The sequence below is a fragment of the Canis lupus genome, chromosome 26, assembly GCF_048164855.1.
Source record: "Canis lupus baileyi chromosome 26, mCanLup2.hap1, whole genome shotgun sequence".
Lineage (NCBI taxonomy): Eukaryota > Metazoa > Chordata > Mammalia > Carnivora > Canidae > Canis > Canis lupus.
In genome coordinates, this window is record NC_132863.1 from 5,815,938 (window position 1) to 5,839,636 (window position 23,699).

The 23,699-nt window shown below is 40.0% G+C and overlaps 1 protein-coding gene across 3 annotated transcripts in view; it reads right to left on the reverse strand.

The window, feature by feature from the left end:
• SLC24A3 (solute carrier family 24 member 3) overlaps window positions 1–23,699 on the reverse strand; it is a 481,958-nt gene that overhangs the window by 72,346 nt on the left and 385,913 nt on the right. The gene's annotated exons all lie outside the window — the stretch shown is intronic.

Below are 23,699 nucleotides of genomic sequence, written 5' to 3' on the forward strand. Positions count from 1 at the left end.
ATTTTAGTTAGGCTTCTGGAAGTAAGATCCTGGCTAAAACCATACACATGATTACATTAGTGTTTGGTGCCTATAATGCTGCCACATGCAGAAGCTGATGTTGTCTTTGCTACAGAAAGCTGGTTAGTGCAATCATGGGGGGCAGACACACCATTTCCCTCTAGTCTCTGAACATTAAAACACTCAAGACAAAGAGGACAAAAAAACAGGAGAGCCAGATTTTTTTTTTTTCTTTTTAAGCCCACAGGCTTGGGTATGGATTTACAGGCATTCCTTTCTTCTCTGGAAGGATCCATGTTTCTCTGGCTTCATCAAGTTATCAAGGAGAGGCAATGTGGATTGTGTACTTTAAAAATTAAGGTTTATACTCACTGTTTGACAGAGGTTAGGACTTCTGCAATATCAGAGTTAATCTGACTTATCATGGAGTATGTGTTCAAAGGAGATGTGGGAGTTCACCACCGTGGGGGCTGTAAGTTGCAAAGGAAGCTCCTGTCCCCTACTCATGAGTGGATGCAGTGCCGTGATATTTTCATACTAAAAAAATACTGGTTGCCATGTCTGTGTGGCTCATCCAGTTCCAGTTGATCTGTCAGGCAATCTATTTTAAGCAATTTCTGTGACTCAGGGTAGGGACAGCAGGTGACGTTCATGAATCGATTCTGCAGCCAGGGCAAATTGAACACAAGAACATTTCTTTAATGAGTGCTTGGAAGATATTTTCTCCCCGCATTAAAGATATCAAGAATTAAGTAAATCAAGAATTAAAACATGGTAACATCAATAACACATCCCGGCCTCATCTGCATTACACAATAAAGCAGAGAACTGAGGGAAGGAGTGGTGGTGGGGGTAGCCAGTAACACCAGCCATCCAACCAAACAAAACCTCTTCCCCCAAAGAGCCGAAGAATAGTTCTTAGCCAAAAGATTGGGAAGAGGTTATCTAGTAGTTAGGTTAATTTTCTCACTTTGCAGATGATCGTGTAAGTGGAGAGCACTTAGTACCTTAGCTGTTCATGGAATGAGAAATGTCATCAAAGCGCAATGTGGGAAAGTACACAGTTGGGATACATGCGGAGGAAGCCGAGGCAAGGGGTGGACTATAGATGTCTGCCAGGAATGGGGATGGCACCCTCCCCCTCCACTTGCACCCTCCTCCCTGACTCTCATTCTCCCTACTTTCCAGAGAGCTTCTCCCCAGCTTCACCCTTCCTGTGCTATGTGATCGGGAGTGTGGCCTATGCTCTTCCACATTTCTTTATTTGGAATGATAATATTTACCCACACCAGAACCTCAGCAACGTGCAAGGATCCATTCAACAATGTCTGAGAAAATCCTTTAATCTGCAGGTGAAAGTGATCTTGGATATGTGTGCATTCAAAACAAAGAGCATTTGCAAGTTGTGGCTTTATCTGGAGTATCCTATCTCATTTCTAGGCAAGAAAAGGCCTCTCTGAACAATCTGGAACCTCCAGGGGCCAATAGTAGGGTTGTTTCCTAAGAGGTTGTTTCCTTATAATAGCCAACGTCTTAAAATTGGTTCTTCTGCACCAAAGAGTATGTCAAGTACTTTACATGCTTTTTTCCTTCCAATCTTTCAATATTCCCATTTTACAGATGAGTCAACTAAGGCTTAATGAGGCTACACAATTACCCATGGCTCGCTGTTTGAAAGTGATTGAACCACATCTTGAACTAGGTGTGAGTACCTGCGAAGCCCACATTGTCAGCCCCTTGCAGGTCATGACTCAACTTACCTGGTCCTAAGAATGACCTGGGTCTGTTGGACAAATACAGACTTCTGTGCTCACCCCAGACTTTCTGAATCAGACTCAGAGAGGCCTGGTTCTCAACCTTGGTTGCTTTTTGGAATCATCTGGAAGCCTCATGAAACACTCATTCTTGGGTTCCACCCCCAGAGACCCTAGGTGAGCTGGGCTGTGGTTTGGCCACTGGAAGTTTTCATTCTCAGGTTCTTCTTATTTATTTATTTATTTATTTATTTATTTATTTATTTATTTATCTATCTATCTATCCATCTATTTATTTATTTATTTATGAGAGAGAGAGAGAGAGAGAGAGAGAGAGAGGCAGAGACACAGGGAGAGGGAGAGGCAGGCTCCATGCAGGGACCCCGATGTGGGATTCGACCCCGGGGCTCCAGGATCATGCCCTGGGCTGAAGGCAGGCACTAAATCACCGAGCCACCCAGGATCCTCCATACTTAGGTGATTCTAACATCCAGCAGAGGCTGACACCACTGTCCCATGCTGCTATGACCTGTTAGTCTGACAGATGTCCAGATAATGAGAAATGAGAAACTACCCAGCACTCCCCCAGTCCCATACCACATAAAAGAAAATGCCAACCTCTGTGTGTGAGGTTTTGAGAAATGACAAGGAATTTCATATATTCCTTATGAATATTTCATTGTCTACACACTACTAGTGTTTGCCATCCATCACTCTGCTTATAAAGTAGATTTGTTTTAGTATCTCTTTTGGATTTATAATAAAAATTCTCTTTGAGAGTCACATCTGTTTAAAACAAAAAGTTTAGGATTGCTGGATTTAACTTCATAGCCAGAAAGACGCAAAGGCTAGGGGCTGGAGTCATTGGGAGGCTTGTTCACCGTGACTGGTGGTTCCTGTTGGCTGTGGACTGGGATCTCAGCTGGGGCTACTGATAGAACTTAGACATGGCCTCTCTATGTGGCTGGGGCTTCCTCACAGGATAGCAGCCTCAGGGCAGCCAGATATGCCCTGTCCACGTGGGCTCAGGGCTCTGAATGCAAGGGTCCTGAGAGAGTAAGCAGAAGCTCTACAGAGTTTTAGGACCAGCCTCAGGGGTCATACAGCTTCATTTTATTGTCACAAGACTGATAAAGTCTAATCATCATCTGGAGCTTTTAAATTGGATAGAAGCATTGGCAAGAAAATTTTAATATATTTCCCTTCAGATGAAACAAACACTTAAAGTAATAAAATGTTTAAATCAAATTTCCAAAGGGTGTATTTGGTTGCATAAATCACACACATTTATACAAATTATCTCCAATCTTGGGAGACAGAAGAAACATAAATTTGAGTTTTCATAAATGTCTTCCTACTTCTGATTTTAAAATAAAAGTCCACTGAAATATAAACTTTTGCATAACATAAACTTTAAAACATAAAATTGATGATCATGGTCTAAAAAAATCAAGCAGTAGACTGAGCATGAATGGAAGTAAAAGTTTTTTGCCTCTGTGCCTTCCACCTCCCCATTCCCCGCTCACTCACTGGAAGTAATCATTCTTAACATTTCTGCTTTGAGTTATTTTAGGTGTCACAAAGCTACCATGAAATAGTTTGCTTCTACCTCCGAGTCTTCATTTCTTTTGATGTCTCATTAGGAAAGGTGAGGAAGGGGCACCTGGGTGGCTCAGTCAGTTCAGCATGGGACTCTTGGTTTCAACTCAAGGCATGATCTCGGGGATGTGAGATCCAGCCCTGCAGTGGGTTCTGCATTCAGCGGGGGGTCTGCTTGGGATTCTGTCTCTCCCTCTGCCCCTCTCTGGCCCCCCTAAAATAAATAAATAAATCTTAAAAAAAAAAAGGAGGGCACCTGAGTGGCTCAGTCAGTTAAGCATCTGCCTTCAGCTCAGGTCATGATCCTGGGGTGGAATGGAGCTCTGCACCTGCCTCCGTGCTCAGTGAGGAGTCTGCTGCTCCTTCTCCTGCTGCTCCCCCTGCTCATGCTCTGCCTCTCTCTCTCAAATAAATTTTAAAAATTTATTAAAAAAAAAAAAAAAGGAAAGGGGAGGAAACAACAATCTCACCTGAATTACTAGAGCATAGAGCAAAGAGTGAAGAGATAGGACCCTGGGCCAGCATCCCTGAATTGGAACCCCAGCTCTAGCCAGTGGTTACTGGTCATATATAGCCATGGGCAAGCTATTTCAAGACTGCCCCCATTCCTCATCTTCAAAATGGAGATGATAACAGCACTCCCATCAAGGATTACTGCCAGGATTAAATGTGCTAATACATGTACCAGGTTTAGAATCCACCTGGCACAACATTAAAGTCTCTATATTAAAATGACAGCTACTGCTGTGCTTCTTGCCTACCTCCCCTCCCCCCATACTTGAGTTAATTCTTCAGGGAGTTATGTTAATGACTTTATATCCCCATTAAGGAAATTAAATAGCACATATTTAAAAAACTAAGTAGTACTTACAGGCTCTATTAATGAAAAACAACTGTCCCCTGCCTCATTCCTCCCACCTCCCAGCAGTATACACTTTTAATCATTTTCCTTTCAGGTTCTTTTAGTTCTTATTTCTATAATGCCAAATAAAGGGATCATAGTAATTCTTTCTAGACTTACCCACTTTAGATATCATCTATTGAAAAAATGAATATTTAGCTCATTTATATTATTCCCCACATCATCTTACACTCCTAATGTTTGAAAGTTATATTATTATTAAGGCTAATAAATCTTTGAAGGTTTCCTCCTCTGTCTCACATTCCATTAGCTTTTGGGAGTATGTCTTGATTCTGCATTGGGTAGGAGAAGAGAGCTCACATTCTTGTCTTGAGCCGCCTTCATATCCCACCTTCTGCTTTAAATTTCTCCCTAGGGGCACCTGGGTGGCTCAGTGGTTGAGTGTCTGCCTTTGACTCAGGTCATGATCCCGGGGTCCTGGGATCAAGTCCTGCATTGGGCTCCCTGAAGGGAGCCTGCTTCTCCCTCTGCCTATGTATCTGTCTCTCTCTGTGTGTCTCTCATGAATAAATAAAATCTTAAAAAAAAAAAAACTTCTCTCAAGTACAACTGCATTTTTACATTGTCAGCATGAAATCATTCACATTCTAATCTATCATCATTTTTCAGTTGTCCATGTTTTATCTAAAGGTTGAGTGTAAATGTAGAAAGACAATAAATAGCAGTTATATTAGGACGACTAGTAAGTGAATATTGCTCACTGTAGCGCCAAAGAACATGCTAAACATGTAATCTTTTCTTAGAAGTTTGAAGTCACCACCAATTTGCTATTCAAAAGATAATGTTCTTATCAAGATGAAATAGTTTATCATTTTATTTTATTTTTTCTTAAACATTTTATTTAGTTATTCATAGAGACACAGAGAGAGATGCAGAGACACAGCAGAGGGAGAAGCAGGCTCCATGCAGGGAGCCTGATGTGGGACTCAATCCTGGGTTTCCGGGATCACGCTCTGGACCGAAGGTGGCGCTAAACCCACTGAGCCACCAGGACTGCCCCTAGTTTATCATTTTAAACATCATCCTTAAAAAATGAGATTATGTATTTTAGTTTGCATTATATATTCCCAGTACTATTCTTACATAGATTTTTGTCTTGGGGTTGGAAACTACATTTTTTTTTCCTTGTTGGGAGACTCACCATGCCTTCTTCTCCGTATTACCAGCATGTGAAGACACATTTCAAAAAAAAAAAAAAAAATATATATATATATATATATATATATAGAAAGAGAGTGAGAGAAAAGGAGGAGAGAATCTCAAGTGGCTCCATGCTCAGCACAGAGCCTGATGCAGGTCTTGATCTTGGGACCCTGTGATCATGACCTAAGCCTAAATCAGGAGTCAGATGCCCAATTGACTGAGCCACCAAGGCACCCCAAAGCACATTTTTAAATATGACTTGCAATTAATTACATTTTTCTTCTTGGAGACCTCAGAACTCTTTTTGAAAATCTGAATCATTTTCTTTTTTAGACCTGCTTGTTCAGCTTGCTTTCTGGAATTTCTTTTTACTGGACTTCTGTGTTAATTTTGCCAGCCTCTTTTTTAGGTTTTACCCTCATTTTGCTGGAGCACGTTCTTAAGTGCTCTTAACCTTCCTAAAAAAAGGTTATGTGACAGGTAAAATTTTGGAGCTTTATTTTGATGAACTACATTTTAATCTTACCTCCCATTTTATTTATGGTTTAGCTAACTATAAATTCTGGGTCTAAATTTATTATCTTCCCTAATGAAGTATATTTCTGTCATCTTCTAGCATCTAGTGTTGCCAGTTAAAGTCTGAAGTTAGTCCAATTCTATTCCTTTGTACATGACCTGTTCCCTTTCTGAAAATGTTAAGATCTCTAGGTTCAATGTTTCAACATTTGATGCAGATGTTTCTAGGTATAGATGTATTTTCATTCTTTTTGTCTGTTACTGTGTCAACTCTTTCAATATGTAGACTTGTGTTTTCCTTCTGCTTAGAGGACAGTTCCTATTATTATATATTTATTATTCCTATTATATATATTATTTATTATTATATATTTATTCTTCTCCTTTAATTTCTGTACTCCCTTCTGAAACTCCAGCTAAATTTCATATTGGAGGCCCCACTTGATCTTCCAGGTTTCTTAATTTTTCCATCATGTTTTTTTTCTACTCCAAATGCCACTACTCTTATGTCTCTAAAGTCTTTGTTTTTGTCATTGCCATATCAATTCTATTATTTCAGTCCTTTTCATATTTTTTACATTTTGGAAGTCACATTATACATTTTTTTCCCTTGAAGGCAGCTTCTACATTATAAATTTTTAAAAACAATTTCTTTTTTCTTTTTTTTTTGTTCTGAATTTATGACTCTAATATCCTTGTGGACCTCTTGAGAATACAAATTAAAAATCTTTTTATTTCTATCACCTGAATTATTATTGGTTACTTGGTGGAAATTCTTCTGTTTATCCATTTTGATCCTTCCTTTGGGAAGTTTTCTCAAATGTCTGACAGTTTTTGGGATTGCACTCATACACAGGAACTAGTGGCTGAGTAATCTGGCAACCAGCATTAATTTTCTTCACAGATGTACAGGTCTGTTTTCCCAAAGTCCCCTAAATGAGAAAGTTGATTGCTGGCTCTCTGAAGGTATACAGGATGTGTAGATAGGCAAGTTTCAGTTGAAGGTATGTGGTCAGTGTTGTAGGGCCCCCAAAAGGCAAAATAAAGAGGAGATATAATACCTGAGTGTGATTTACTTGCCTTCTTTCCTGTTGAATTCTTTTATAATGTTAGACATCATAATGGTCCAGAGATATCTCAGATTTTTCTTTCTTGGCCATAAACTATAGCAGAAATTATAAGCCTTCCAAGACAGATATTCACTTGCTATAAAGACCATTTTTCTGATGCTGCCTTGCAAAAGATACTGGTTAACCGATGGATATGAGAAAGAACCAGAAGATTCATTTGTTCTAAAGTAGAGTGGTTTTCCCACATGGCCACAAATTCTTCGCCACTCTTATCATCAAGAATTGGAGATCTATATCCTCTCTTCTTGTATCCAGGTGGGCTTGTCAATACAGTATGACAGAAGTGGCGTTATATGACTTTGGAGGCTAGGTCATAAGAAGCCATAAAATGGCTGCCTTATTTTCTGGAACACTAAACTTGAGATCCTGGAGCTACCATGAAAGTTATCTGATAGCTCAAGGGTGCCATTTGTGAGAAGGCCCAAACCACAGGGAGAGGCCACATGTAGGTACTCTAGATAACAGTCCTGAGCTCAGCCTCCAGGGTTAAATGTGAGTGAAGAATCTTCCAGAAGATCCCAGCTTTAGCCAGGTAAGTCACCTCTAATCAGTTCAGAATTTCCAGTGACATCGTACTTTCTTCATGTTTCCTAATATTTCCAATATTTCCCTAGACATTGTGGGACAAAGATAAATCATCCCTGCTATGCTCTGTCCAAACTCCTGGAGAACAGATTTAAAAGGTTGTTGTTTTACACGATTAAGTTTGGGGTGGTTAGTCACACAACAATAGATGCCTGAAGCATAAGGATAGTCATTTAATTAATTACCCTAATTATTCCTCCTTCACTAACCTCTGCCCAAACCACACCTTCTGATTCTATGCTCAAAGCTCTGAGAGCTCAAGTGGATCCAATTCTACTTTAACTCTTTCCTACATGTGCTCCAGACTGAGATTTTCCCTGCTCTGGATCAAAACAATTGCATCTGACTTCTGTCCTCTAGAAGTTCATGACAGTGTCTAGACCACTCTGGCATGCCTTTCTGGTCTCTGGGAAATAATAATGGGTTCATTCCCTCTGTGTGTCACAACTGTTGATTCAACAAGCTTGTAGATGGCAGGGGGAGGGTGGTAAATGACCCTCCTGAGAACCAATTATGAGGTGGTTCAGAGGAAGAGACAGGTCCTCCATAGAAAAATGGGTACATTTCATAGCCAGTAATGAATTAGAAATAGCCTGTGTCTGTGAGACAACAAAGGCACAAATATTAAAAATGTAGTCAAATGTCTTTTTTTCTAATAACACAGGCCTTGAAATTGACTAATTTTCTTTTATCTTGGTTAGATTTTTAAAATTTGTCCAATATTAATAAAATATTTATTATCATGTGCTATTTGGTCTAGTCTTCTTTGGATGCACAGACTTAATAGGTAACATTAGAAATATAAGCAGACAATGATTTCAATGTGACACATGCTCTAATTTGTAGCTTTTAAAATACTGTATACATTTTATATTGTATAAATCAAATTATATTGTATTTATACTGTATAAATAAGTAATATATTGTATAAATTATGTACTAGACACTCTTTCAAAAAGTTATGGAAATTCATTTACTCTTTGCTACAAATTTCTGATGTAGGGCATATTGTAAACCATCTCCATTTTACAGTTGAGAGTAAGAGCATAATAAAGTTAGTTGTCAAGGCCATAAAACTAGTAACTGGGAAAACTGATTTCGTATAGATCTTGCTTAAGGTTGTGTGCCCTTCATCACTCCTTCGTGTCACCTCCTGTCAGAATGGAATCTGGAAGAAATGCACACCAGAACCCAACCCATGATTTTACATAGGGAAGGAAATGTAAGATTCCAGTTTTCACATTCTCCCCCACCCCACCATGTTTAAACATTCTTCCTGGTAAGTAGGTGCAGGGAATATAAGCCTCACTTTGGGCAACTACGTAGTACACTTCTGTAAACCATGTTCCCTGCCTTTCTATTCAGAAAATCATAGTTTGGTGACTGTGGAAGGACTCTAGTCCATGATACAGCCCTGATTCCTTATTTACCAGATGAAAAACCAGAATGTTAAATGAATCTGGAAATAGCTCTGAACATATAGCCACCCATAATGAACCTTGATAAAGAGAACAAGAAAGAGGGAGAGAATGGGAGAGGGAAAAAGAGAAAGCGGGATAGAGACATCAAAGAGATAGTCTCATGTGTCCTGGTTGGATAAACTCAGTAAGAGCTGGCTCTCATCTCCCCCACCACCCGCCCCACTACCCAAGTGCTCCTACAAAACTAAGAGTACTCCAAAGAGGTTTCAGGTGTGGTACTGGCCCACTTGTTAACCCATGATTGTCATGCAACTTGCACTCTGTTTTTTCTGTCTTTTTCCAGTTTCTGTAACTGCTTTATTGCAAATCTTTTTAGAAAAAAAGTTTACTGCCACTCTGGGCCTTAGAAAAGTTAGTGTGCATGCCATAGTTTCTGTCTTTTGATTTACCAAAAGTCCTGAGTGTCAGCATAGTGTTGGATTTCATTCAGAGCTAAGGAAAAGGGCCTTCCTGATTCTGTGACATGCTTTGTCTCCTGGGACAGTCAGTTCTGCACATGCCCAGGATTTTCATATCTTTAAGGATTGCTTCCATTAGATTCTACCTCTCAATTCCCTTTCTCCATTGAGAACCAAAACCAGCTCGAGGTGTTTGGCAGGTATCCAGCTCTTTCTTCCAATTAAGTCCTCTTTTCCTACTCATGTCATTGAACAAAATCTTCCAAGCATATGAGAGATAAAAAAATTCCTCTGGGGCCAAAGCAAAAATGGAGTGGGAGCACAGAGGATTTATATTAATGGGGAGGGGGGAGAAAATACCAGTCTAAGGTGGCTTGCTTTAAGAGGACAGAAATCATACCACAAAGAGAAGAGATCAGGAATTTCACTGATGTTCAGGTAGGTATTTATGGACCTACATGAAAGTGTGACATAATACTATGATTCTCATCTTCTCAAGTTATTCCAACTTCTTATTTCTTCACCAAACTGCCATGAGATAGGCAAAGAAGGTGATATTATCTTCCATATACATATGGTGAATTTAGATCCATTTGCTAGTCATATCATTTAGTAAAATATATATAGCAAATATATATAGCATATTGTGTATGAAACAGTGCCCAATTTTTCTGAATTCTGAACAGGGAATGGCACAGGTTAATATTCTCTGTTGCACAGTGTCTACTGGCAAATTGCAATGCTCACTATTGAAAGCACTGGAACCCAGGCAGAACGTTTGCTGATAATTTATAAGAATTCTTTCTTAAAAGGCTCTGGACAGAATGTTAGTCAGCAAATAAGTACGAGAACCTAATTTTAGTCCTCAGGAATAAAACGAGGAATTTAGAGGGCTTTTGAGTTTGCTGAATTTCTACAGTGGATCAGCAAAGTTATTTGTTCCAGGCATTCTGGTCGCTTATGCATTACTCCGATATGTAATGTTCCATGGCTCTCTCTGTTCGAGAGCTTTCAGCCTCACTTTCTCATTTCCAATCTAGCCCTTTGTGGGTAAAGCACACAACAATGTAATGAGAGCCAAAAAGGCCAATTGGCTTCAGGGCTGTGTCAGTATAACCTCAAATTCTAATTTGGAGAAGACTGCATGGAGCACAATGTTGTTTATCTATTGATTGGTTTTTAAATAAAATTTGAAAGCTTAACTTACAGGCAATTATATGCATACATTTTAAATGTATAGCTTAGTGAGTTATAAACTGATTTCTATGTCTGTGTAACCTAACCACCACACCAGTCAAGAAATACAACATTTATTTTATTTTTTTAAAATTTATTTTACTTATTCATGAGAGACACACAGAGAGAAACAGAGACATAGGGAGCCAGATGCAGAACTTGATCCCAGGACCCCGGGATCACGACCTGAGTCGAAGGCAGACACTCAACCACTGAGCCACCTTGGCTCAGTGATAGAACATGTCTATCATCCATAAAAGTGTCCTCATTTTCTTCCTGTCAGTTACACCATCTATCCCCCAACTGATCAGCTCATTTGATTTCTGTTACCACAGATTAATTTTCATTGTTCTAGAGTCTCCTACAAGTGGAATCACACAGTATGTTCACCTTTGCATCTGCTCCTTGAGCTCATCTATGTTGTTGTGTGTATGGATAATTTACTCCTTTTTCTTGCTGAACAGTATTCCTTTTGTTTACCCATTGACTGTTGACGGCTATTGGAATGTTACTGATTCTGAGGTACTGTGACTAAAGCTGCTCTCGCCTTTGGCACAAGTCTCTTGATGGACCCTGGATAAATGTTCTAGATCCACATATTCTAAGGCCCTTCGCTTCTTCCTTAGAGGAAGTGGAGTTTCCCTGGCAGAGTTCCTGGTGCCAGCTGGGTGACTGGGACCCACAAATGAACAACTCATTTCTCAGTTTTTCTATGAATGATAAAACTTTGGATCCCAGGAGTTATAGGGAATGAGTGAACCAAATTAAAAGTGGTTTGTGAGAATCAAAGCCAACACTGCTGCAGTGAAAAAGTTGACTCAGGTAGGCCTTGGTCATAAGCATTTCAAATAAATAAGTAGCCTCCCTTTAAATAGCATATAAATACCACTGCCTTGGAGCAAAAGCCTGATAATGCATACCTTTCTGTGGCAATGCTGTCTTAGTATTCAGGAATGACCACGCATATAAAAATAAGTAGGGAACCCGAAAGGAAACAGAAGACATAAAAAGCTTTTTTAAAAAAATTTATAAACATGTGAACTATTTTACAACAGATATAGAAAGGGGTGGGAGGGAATGTTGGCCAACTTCCTTTAAAAACAATAGCAGCAACAACAGTGGCATTTTATGGAATATTTATGAGTGCCAGGCACCATCCTAACAGCTTTTCTCTACATGCTTTAATTAGTCGCATAACTCATTGAGATGGATGTTTGTTATTGGCTGATTTGTGACCCCCTCCAAATCTGTATATTGCAGTCTTAACTCCCAGAATCTCAGAATGCAACTATATTTGAAGAAAGGAGTCTTGAAAGTGGTAATTATGTAAAAAATGAGGTCACAGGGCAGCCCTGGTGGCTCAGTGGTTTAGCGCCGCCTTCAGCCCAGGGCCTGATCCTGGAGACCTGGGATGGAGTGCCACATCGGGCTCCCTGCATGGAGCCTGCTTCTCTCTCTGCCTGTGTCTCTGCCCCCCGGCCCCCCCAGGAATAAATAAAATACAAAAAAAAATTGAGGTCAAAAGAGTGGGCTCCAATGCACTGCGACTGGTGTCTCTACAGAAAAGGAAATTGGGACACAGAGGGAAGACGTGTGAGGACACAGGGAAAAGGTGGTTTTCTATAAGCAAAGCGGGAGGCCTCAGAAGGAGCCTGTCTATACCTTGATCTCAGATATCCAGCCTCGAGAGGTGTGAGGAAATACATTTCTTTTGTTTAAGTCCCCAGGCCAGGATACTTTGTTAGGAAAGCCCCAGCTGACTAATGCAGTGCTACATAATATCTCCATTTTACAGACATGGAAAACCAAGGATCATAGTAACTTGCTAATAAGTTTTGTATGCCCAGTAATGGGGCCAGCTGACTGACTCAAAAGCCCATGTTTCTTAGCATTATATATATATATATATAAAACTATTTTTTTTCTCAAGCAATAAAAATAAAATTGAAGGCAAGTACCTATCTTGCAGGAACTTACAACTCACTTTGAAGATAAGCTTCTGCAATAGGAGGCAGTCTCCAAGGCCCAGCTGTCAAGTCTGAAGAGCTCAAGGAGTTGCAGGACCAGACCGAACATTTTTTAAAAGACTAGTCTAGGACTATATGCCCAGATCTGATGCCCACAGTATAGCTGCTCTTTATACCTTGAGCTGGGCTCAGGAGCTATATAAAGGGGCAGTTTGAATCAGAGTACAGTTCAAATTGTTTTCCTAGAGATAAAAAATGTCCAACTTTACTTAGGCCAACTGGGACTCTAGAGCCCTGCGCCTGAGGCTGTGTGTGGGGAGCAGGGTGTCTTTAATGAATCTGCCACAGCTCCCAACTCTTCCAATAATCCTGTGCAGGCTCATGTGGTTGCTCCCATTTTACAGAGAAGTAAATGGTGGCTTAGCATAGTGGAGACACTTGCCACAGCTACAAGAGGCAGGATCAGGTCCAGATCCCCATTTGCCAGAGCCTAAAGCCCACATAGTTTTTTTGTTTTTTTTTTTTTAAAGATTTTATTTATTTATTCATGAGAGACAGAGAGAGAGAGAGAGAGAGAGAGAGAGAGAGAGAGAGAGAGATTGAGGCAGAGACACAGGCAGAGGAAGAAGCAGGCTCCATGCAGGGAATCTGATGCAGGACTCAATCCCTGCACTCCAGGATCATGCCCTGAACCAAAGGCAGACACCAAACTGTTGAGCCACCCAGATGTCCCAAGTTTTTTTTTTTTTTTTTTTTTTTATTGCAGTAAAATATATACAACATAAGAATTATCATCTTAGCTATTTTAAAGTGTACACTTCAGTGGCACTAAGTACATTCACTGTGTTGTACATCCATAATAAACTTTGCTCTGTACCCATTAACTATAAATCCCCATTCTTCCCCCACAGTCCTTGGCAACCACCATCCTCCTTTCTGTCTCTATGAATTTGACTACTCTGGGTACCTCATAGAAGTAGAATCCTATGGCAGTCATCATTTTGTGTCTGGCTTCCTTCTCTCAGTACAATGTCTCAGTACAAGGTTCATCATGTCGGAAGCCTACATCATTTTCACCTACCCACAGGGAAGCTTTGGCATGGCTCAGGGTGGAGGCCATGTGGATTGACTCAGTACCCAATGCCCAAATTTACAGAAGAACCTGGGACTCTTTTTGGTCAAAAGATATACTGTAACACTAAATTTTGAACCTAAAAGTATGGTCCAACAGTCCCTGCACTGCCCACAGAGAGGCTTACTAATTGTAAGAGAATGAAAGATAGCTGCAAAATTCTTTCAGCTCATAATTTCCACCTGCCCTCCTATACAAACAGATGCCACACAGAATGATTTTCCCACCATTTATTTCCTTTGCTCTTCCTTATGGTCTGAAATGTGACAGAGGGAGGAGCAAGAGGTGTTAGTACCCTACAGACTCAAAAACATCATGAAGAGTTGGTATATTCTGACTTTATGTTGATCTTTCCATGATGGATACATGCCTATATTATTTTGTAAAACACCACAATGTTTGGTTCATCACTTGTAATATTTTTTATTAAAAAATACTTAAAAATCCACATTCCACACACATAGTGACATGGTTATGATGATTATGTTCTACATAATTGTTAATGTACTTAGCTTTTACTTCTAAGCAGCTAACACATTCCATCTGCACAATTAATTACCTCTTTGAGGATCAGCACCTAAAGTTCCACAAGGCCATTTTCAAGCACTGTCCTTGAAGACCCATCCCCTCTTCGCTCTTCTGGCTCTGTGGCACATTTTCACCCTGGGGAATACTTCCCTGGCTAGCCTTATGCAGCAAGTTAGTCTTTTTCCATTGTAGTTTGATTAGATGCTTTAAAAATGTTTTTGGTTTAATGGAGTTTGGCTTATGTCATAGATATGAAAAACAAGGTAAATAAGAAAATGAGATTAAATATTGCTGAGTCAAAAAAAAAAAAAAAAGGAAAACTGCATCTCATTGTAGAAAAAACATCTTTTAGCTAGAGAATACTTCAGGACAGATATATTTTGTTATTCTTCTGGGATTCTGTTCCAGAATCAGAATTTTGGTCATTTTCTTTCTCAAATGATCTCCTTGGTTCCTAACCTGTTATTTATTTTCATCATCAGAGTGTCTTTCAAAAACAGAGCCAGAGTTACCTGGTCAGCATAAGCAGCAAATGACCTGAGGATTCTGGAAACAGAGCAAATTCATGTCTTATATCACATATCAACACAGATCATTCAAATCAAACATGGAGGGTCCTCATGAGCATTCAGGTAGCTTCATCTTGTCACAAAGTGTACTGCTGTTAATATTATTACTGAACAGATGTGCCTTCAAAGTCACACACTATCTGACTTTTGTTATATAACTTTATCTAATGCTTTTACCTCATCTCCAGCTGGACAACTTCACTCAGAAACTTTTCTGAGTATAAATCAAAGTGGCTTTCCACATGGAGCTTCTGAGATTATTTCTCTCTGCTCATCAATAATTTATAGTCATTTTTATGCTTTTGTCTTTTAAATTCTATGTCAGAATTGAAAGTGGTTATGCACCAACTTTACAATACTACAGGATTCCTTATTTGTCTGTGTGTTTACCTTTACCAAAGAGCTTTATATTTTCATACACTTTCATATTGTTATCAAGCACCTTTTCATTTCAACTTGAAGGACTCCTTTTACCATTTCTTATAGGACAGGTATAGCAATGATGAACTCTCTCAGCTTTTGCTTATCTGAGAGTCTTGTTTTCTCCCTCATTTTTGAAAAATACTTTTGCTAGATACAGTATTCTTGGTTGGCAGTTTGATTTATTTATTTTGTTTCCGATCAGAACTTTGAATATATTATTCTACTCCCTTCTGGCCTGCAAAGTTTCTGTGGCTAATCCTATTAGAGTTCCCATTATACATGATGAATTGTTTTTCTCTAGCAACTTTTAAGACTCTGTCTTTGCCTTTGCCTTTTGATAGTTTGATTATATATGTCAGTGTAGGCCTCTTTGGGTTAACTCTGGTTAGAGTTCTTTCAGCTTCTTGAATTTGTATGTCCATTTCCATCCTTGAATTTGGGAAATTTTTAGCCATTATTTCTTCAAATAGGCTTTCTGCCCACTCCCACATCATCTACTGCCCCCTCCACAATCACTTTCTGAGACTCCCAGAATGCTTATATTGGTCTACTTGATGGTAAGTCCCTTAAGCTCTCTTCAATTTTCTTTCATCTTATTCTTCTTGTTCTTCCTCTTTTCCCTCTTCTTCTCCTTCTCTGGATCATTTCAAATGACTTGTCTTCAACTTTACTGATACTTTTGCTTGATAGTCTGCTGTTGAGCTCTTCTAGTGAAATTTTCAATTCACTTATTGTATTCTTTAGCTCCAGAGTTTGTGCATTTTTAAAATAGTGTCTCTCTCTTTGTTGATATCACTTTGTTTATACATAATTTACTTGATTTCACTTAGTTGTGTGTTGTGTTCTCTTTTAGCTCAACAAGCATCTTTTATTTTTATTTATTTATTTATTTATTTTTAGATTTTCTTTATTTATTCATGAGAGATACACAGAGAGAGAGAGAGACAGAGACACAGGCAGAGAGAGAAGCAGGCTCCATTCAGGGACCCCAATGTGGGACTCAATCCTGGGACTCTAGGATCACACCCTGGGCCAAAGGCAAGTGCTCAACCACTGAGCCACCCAGGTATCCCAATGAGCATCCTTATGATAGTTATTTTGAATTCTCTGTCAGATAACTCACAGATATCTATTTCTTTATGATTTGTTTCCAGAGATTTATCTTGGTCCTTTGGACTGGCATGTTTTCCTGTTTCTTTGTATGCATTGTGATCTTTTGTTGAGATTTGGATATTTGAAAAGAACGGCCACTTCTTCAGGTCTTTATGGATTATCTTCATGTAGGGAAAATCTTTACCAATCAGCCCAGCCAGAGATTCAATAGGTCTCTCAAACCTTTTCTGAGCTGTGTCTTCTCTGGGTTTGTGTGTATAATTTCCCAGCTGAAAAAAACGTGTCTGTTTCTACTGATCAACTTCCCTTGGTGTCTGTCTGTGGTACTGCAATCCCTCTGATGCTGTCGCAAGTCAAGAGCAAGTCAAGAACCTTTGTTCTCACTGTCCCCCAGGCATCCAAAGTGTACTACTGCCTCTCCTGTCAGTGCTCTGAGTCAAGTAAGATAGAAACCACTCTTTAGAGGCACCTGAAAAGCCAGAGCATTGGGCACGTATTCCATCTTTCTTTTCCCTCTGAAGGGAGAGAGAATGAGTTGGGAGTTTTCTTCCAGTCATGATGCACATGCTGGGAGTGAGATGGAGTTTCATGTGTAAGTGCAGTGGACTTTCCTACCTACTCCAATGTATCTCTTTTTGACTCTACACTCATCTGGGGGTACTGTAATTTCTCAAGTGGCTTTTGATGTTCTCACAAAGACATTTATATGGTTTATATTTGGTCCATATTATTGTTAAATCAGTATCTCCATGGGGAAAGACTCATCTTCTTGCTAATGTCACTCTGATCTCTTCTGTATTTGTTAGTGATATGAGCATTCACACTTTTTCAGGTTTTTCATTAAGATATCTGTTCATCTTGGCAGCTGATTAAAGTTACATCAAATTTGCCTCTATCTGTGCTAATACATGTCTTCTTATAAAATCCTTGTCACTCATCATGGCTCAGTGCTTATACTTGTTCAACAAATGTGACACATAAATATTTCACAAATTACTCAGCTGAACATTATTCTTAAGGGAAGGCAACATGGTATTCCTTTCTCTGCTAGCTGATATAGTGGAACAATTAAAATAATGTTGGTCAGGCATGCCTTATTCTTTCCTTTTTTGAATCTTACAGCTTATTGCTCCCTTATCTATTTTATCATAATCCCTTCTCCCAAAGAATATTTAATAGTTTTCATTCTGTGCCTTTCTATCCATCTTCAATCCATCTGCCAAGTAAACATAAGAGTCAGGGGCAGCCCAGGTGGCTCAGCGGTTTAGCGCTGCTTTAGCCCAGGGTGTGATCCTAGAGACCCGGGATTGAGTCCCTCGTTGGGCTCCCTGCATGGAGCCTGCTTCTCCCTCTGCCTGTGTCTCTGCTCCTCTCTCTCTCCGTGTCTCTCATGACTAAATAAATAAAATCTTTTAAAAAAAAACAGTTATATGCACTATTGCCTGAGCAGTGATGGAAAATGAACAAATTATCCCACAGATAAATGGGAAGAAAGACAGAATTCACCAAAGGTGGAGAAAGAGCAGTTCAAAATAAATTTCAACCAGATGAATAGATTTAAAATGTCTGAAGTAGGCGAGTGCTACATTAAAACTCTTGGTGGGATGAAGCAGAAAACTAGGATTCCATGGAAAAGATATGTATTTTAAGGATTTATTACTTGCATTCACTTGTGGCCAACTGTTCCTGAATAAATATACCTCTGTAAGGATCAATGACACAAGACGTGCTTATGGTCACTTTGGATCCCAGAAAGAATGAAATTAGAGAAACTTGAGGTTTAGTGTTATTGTTACAGCTGTTGTGGACAGCTGTTATTAGCAGCTGCAACTTCATCTCTTAGAAAAGACTTGACAGGTGCTACTGCCTGAGGATGGACATCCATGGGAATTGTAATAACTGGCTGCTATCATAATATATGATATAATGTCAATATGCCTTTAATGTTGTCTCATCAAGTATCTCCCCACTGTATGGGGAGAATGAAGAAAAAGGCATATCCTTCTTTGAATTTTACCCACAGTTTTACTTTGTACTCCTCAGGATACCTCTATATAGTAAATTTTGAATGTGGAAGTAAGCCTTATATGCTGGATCCATCTAAGAGACTGCTCAAGGGAGCCAAGATTGTTTATTATTATCAAGAGGTGAAACTATTCCCTGCTCCCTTCCTTGAATCTGGGCTTCTTTCTTTGAGTTAGAGGATGCAGCAGAAGTGGAGGCATACCAGCGCCAACTCTTGGACTCTAGAAGCCTTGAGCTTGACTCTCAGTGGGAACTCTTCTATCATCATGTGAGCAAGCCTGGACTAGCCTCCTGGAGAATGTAAGGTGCAGCCTTCCCAGCCTGAGACATTAAACAAACCCAGCCAAGAGAGCTCAGACCAGAAGGATCATCTCACTGAACAAAGCTCTGATTGCTGACCCACAGAATTATCAGCTATATATGATGGTTGTTCTAAGCCACTAAGTTTTTCTATACATTTATTACACAGCCAGAGATAACTGACATTATCCAGAACTTATCTACTGAGTCAGAACTCAATGAGTGTGAACTGTATGACTGATTAACCAGCTCATTTTCTCTTCTCAAAATCTGGATAAGTGGTCTAGTGGTGTCTCAGTCTGAACTATGAGCTCTGATTCTTCACTTGGGATCTACATTCTATTTCACATAACTTTGCAATTCTTTTTATAAAAGGTAGAGTGTACTTTCTTTGGATGCTGGAATGAGTGCAAAAGTGAGGGTTCATCAGTTTTGAGCCTAGAATGAAGAGCATATTTTGCTTGCTCTATTGTATTTCTGCCATCACCACAAGAAGACTTTCCCTTGATAGCTGCTGCTGTCTCAATCTGGGACCCAGATTGAGACATATATATAGATATATCTCAATATACATATATATGAAATGAATGATTATTATAATTGAGATTTAGGGGTGGTTTGTTACACAGCAATAGCTGGCTCAAACATACAGCTTTATTTTGACACAGAGAGCGTATCTGATAGATGAGTGCCTCATCACTATTCTAGGCCTGGGCTTCAGGATTCTGGGCCCACTGCCTGCAGAACAGTTACTGAGAAACTTTGGAAAAACGATCTTCAAAGGCCACATCAAGATCAAACCAAGCTGAGAGTCCTACCAAAGCATCAGAGAAGAGGGACTAGCATAAAGGCAGATGCCAAGTAAAAGGGCCTCAAAACAAGAGCTGGAGGCAAAGCTACTAAGTTTTGGAAGAAAAGTAGTAGGAGGTGAGACCTGAGGAGACTTCATGAAGGCCTTGGCTTTTTTGAGGGAAGTCTGTGTCCTGAGTCCTGACAAGAGAAAGAGTCGTTAAGCCAGTTCAAAAAAGGGGGCTTTAGTGGAGGATAAAGTATGCTCTTCAACTCCTCCTCGTCCTCTGGAGCCACAGGAATGTGACTGGCCACCAGGTGTTTGTACCTGTTGGTAGTTAGCTCAGCCCCACAGGGTGATACAGATATGGTCTCTCTTCTTAGGGACATGTATTTGTTCTTCTTCTCCAGAAGTTCTGCTCACATTCTGGAAGGCCCATCTCCCATCCACCACTGGGTATCAAGACAACGTGTGTGCTTAGCTTGTAAAACAGCTATCCAACAGAACTTTCTTTGATGATGGAAATGGTCTATAGTCTGCACCTATGGTAACTGTTATTACCATGTGGTTACTGAGCACTTGAAATGTAACTGATGTGACTGAGGAACCAGATTTCAAAATTAAATTAAATTCTAATTAATTAAAATCACACTTGAAATTTAATTTAATTTTAAATGTGGCTAGTGATTGCTAAACTGAGCAGCACAATTCTAGAGGGCAGTGTGCTGGCCAAACCCCACTACATTATGAAGCTTTAATAAAAATTACTCATTAAAATGTGAAGCCTATTGAAAGGCTAAGCCTCTCCAAAAAGGACACAGGCTTGCCATCCCTCCTGCAGCTGTTTCAGAGCTGAGCAAACCAGGTGCTGGGGTTAGCACATAAAGTAATGGAGGTTAAATTTCCAGAGCCAAGAACCACTCCTTCTGAGGAAGGTTTTATGGCAAAGGAGTTGCCAACATCAAAATAAAATGGACACTAGCGAAACGGGCCTGTAGTTTTTTTTTCAAGCCTCCTGGGCAAGTTCTGGAGCACGCAGCAGTCGCTGATAGGAACCCCTTTCTCCTGCTTGACTAGAGACTCAGACATCCAGTAACAACATTTGGTGGCTCCTCTTGTTTAAAAACCCCAAACCAAACCAAAACAAAAAGCAGAAAACATTTATAACTGAACTCATCTGAACTCCTCTTTGTGCTCCAGGGTTGGAAAATAATCCAGCATGGTTGGAATGTGAAGTCTGCTTTCAGATGCGCTATTAACCAGTTTAGGCAAAAGTGGGGTGTATTGTGAAAGGCCTCCTCAGAAGTCTACACGGACTTCAAGAATGAGAGGGAGAATGTTCTGGACCATGTTCCCTGAAACAGATTTTTCATTTTTCAGCTCTTTCTGATCAGAAGCTCTTCCTCAAAGAGTGAATTACGGCTGCTGGTTGATGACATTTAAGCAATGCTACAGATCACTCAGAGACTCTAGACATTACCTATTTTGCCTCAGTTTCCCCTTTTTGTATTCCTGTAAATCTGTATAGACTTGCAGCTAACCAGCAAGTTAGCCTTTTTTTTTTTTTTTTTTTTTTGCAAGTTAGCCTTTTAATGGCCCCATTCCATCCCTCCAATGAACGTGTGTTCGTTCTGGTCACCATCTTGGCACATCTCAGCATGTAGCTCCTGCTTCTCATCCTGCATCAAGCTCTAAAGGCCCTTCTTAATTTCCTGAAGGCTGTGGTGCTGGCACAATGCAATCCTGTGCTTCAGTACTCATCTTGTTTGCTCATCTGGTACCCTTTCTGCGTCCTTGACTTCGCAAGTACACAGTAGGAACTTTGTAGGAGCTGCCTAAGGGAGCCCCTGGGAACCCATCACCTCCTTGCTGCAAGATGGAGTTCAATGGATGCTTGACATTAGAGGGAAGGCCTGATAAGAGCCACAGGTCTGCATTTGCAACCAAGAGAGTTGGCAATACTGGGTTTCGGTGCCTCATGGTAATGATCTGCCATGAGCCAACCAGCTGAGAGGAGAATTTCTGAAGAAAAGGCAATGGAACAGGTAGATCTGGACAGGGCAGTAAGAGCAGAAGACTGGATATGCCCTACAGCCTTGTTCTTTAGTGTGGTTTGGGGTAGGGCAGCAGCAGCTTAGGAGTTGGTTAAAAATGCAGTCTCAGGCCCTGCCCCAGACCTTCTGAATCAGCATCTGTATTTTAACTAGATCCCTGGTGATTCATCTGCACATTAAATTTTGAGAAACACTAGTCTAGAAGTAAACAGACATTTGGGATATACCTAAGGAATGTGAGTCCTAGTAAAAATGAATACTTCATCTTACTACATGTTTGAGAACTAAATATTCTTCCTGAAGGGACCAGAAGTAACACATTCTGAGAAAGAAGGCCAAAATCCAGTTCTTTACATGGGTAAACATTAAGTATCCTTAGTTAAAAAAAAATAAAGCAAAACCCTTTACCATATACATGGCTGAGGAAATTAAGTCTAAGAGTTAAGGGATACTGGTGAGGGAGCAGGTGGAGATAACTATTCAAGGAGCTGAAAGGTATAGGGAAAAATGAACCTATTTAGATTCTATTGGTTTGGTCATGTCAATCCACTCAAGCATCCCTGTAGGACTGCTGCCAGAGGAAGGCACAACTGGGCAGATGCCTATCAAGAGAGATCCTTAAAAATAGGAAGTTTGGTGGAATTGGGGGGAAAGGTTGTCAGAAATTATGTTCTTTGCCTCTTTTTATTACCTCCAGACGGTGAGAGTGAAGAGTCTGGCAAATGAATTTGCAATTAGCTGCTAAAGAAAGAGAAGAAAAAAACCCTACAGGCTCCTTTCAAATCAAATCCATACTAGAAAGAGACCAGCAGCTCTTAAACTTGTACTTTTTGGATAAGAAATCTTTTCAGAGCCAGTGAGACTGTCATTCTGCAGGACACCAGGGCAGGCCCCTTGAAAAATGTCTTTGGGTTTTGCCAACATTTACTGTGGCAGACATCATAGGAGCCGGGAAGCTCAACATTTCTTTCTCCATGTAACAGACTCAGAACAAGGCCAGAGCTGCAGCTTTTCCCAGCTCAACAAATACTCTCCCTTCTGATTTCTCACACTATAATAGAAGCTCACATCTCATTTCTCAGGTAAGGAATGAGTGAATTACCCATCCAGTTACTCTGCAGACACAAGACAGAAGATCCAATCATGTCCCAGTAGGTGGGGTCTCATCTGATTTCCTTCACTAATGTGCTGGGTGTCCCAGTGACATCGGATGACAGCTGGTATGGACACTGCAGCTGTTTGCCCCCCAGATGAGCCTTGCTGTCAAAGCTTCAATGCCAAGGTTCTGATGATGTCAGTTCTTATTCTTCTCATCTCTTTTTCTCAAGAATGCCTAATCTCTCACCATCTATACGGTTTCCCATGACAGAACACTGCAGAATGTACTGGTTTTAAGGGCTTTGAACTTGAGATGCTCAAATGTAATCACTATCTCTTCAAGACTCACTCCAAAGAAGACTGACAGAGCATAGACTCTTAAGACTCCCCAATTCATCATTTCTTTTATCCTAAAGGGAAGAGAATCATCATTTAATCTTATTTCTAACATGCTAGAAGCTGCCCTGATGATAAAAAGATCTGCTTAACTAGTCAAGGTTACGTGAGGAGGCTTTGCAGGATTATAGCTTGGATGCACCGAGACACCCTTAGGCTAGGCAGATTTTGATGGGATTCCCAGTTGCTGAATTAACTTTGGGGATTATGGAGTGAGTCAACCAAGGAACACTGGTTTAGTTCCCCTGAAAATGCAAAGGAGGGTCTTTGTGGAGTGGGAGTGGGGGGCAGGGGTATGTGTAACAGAGGGGTTTTGTGACCCTTTTGGTGGGTTCTAAGTGGTCTTTTTTTTCTCTGCAGAATAAAGTGCCCTAAAACCATAGTTATCTCCCACCTTTCATCTTTTCCTTTTTGATAACTTTCTTCTCAATTAAGGTATTCCCTTGCCATAATTTAATTTGCACCCATGATTTATCATTTGTTTGACAAGCCATAACCAGAACCATTCTTCTTCTTTTTTTTTTTTAAGATTTTATTTAT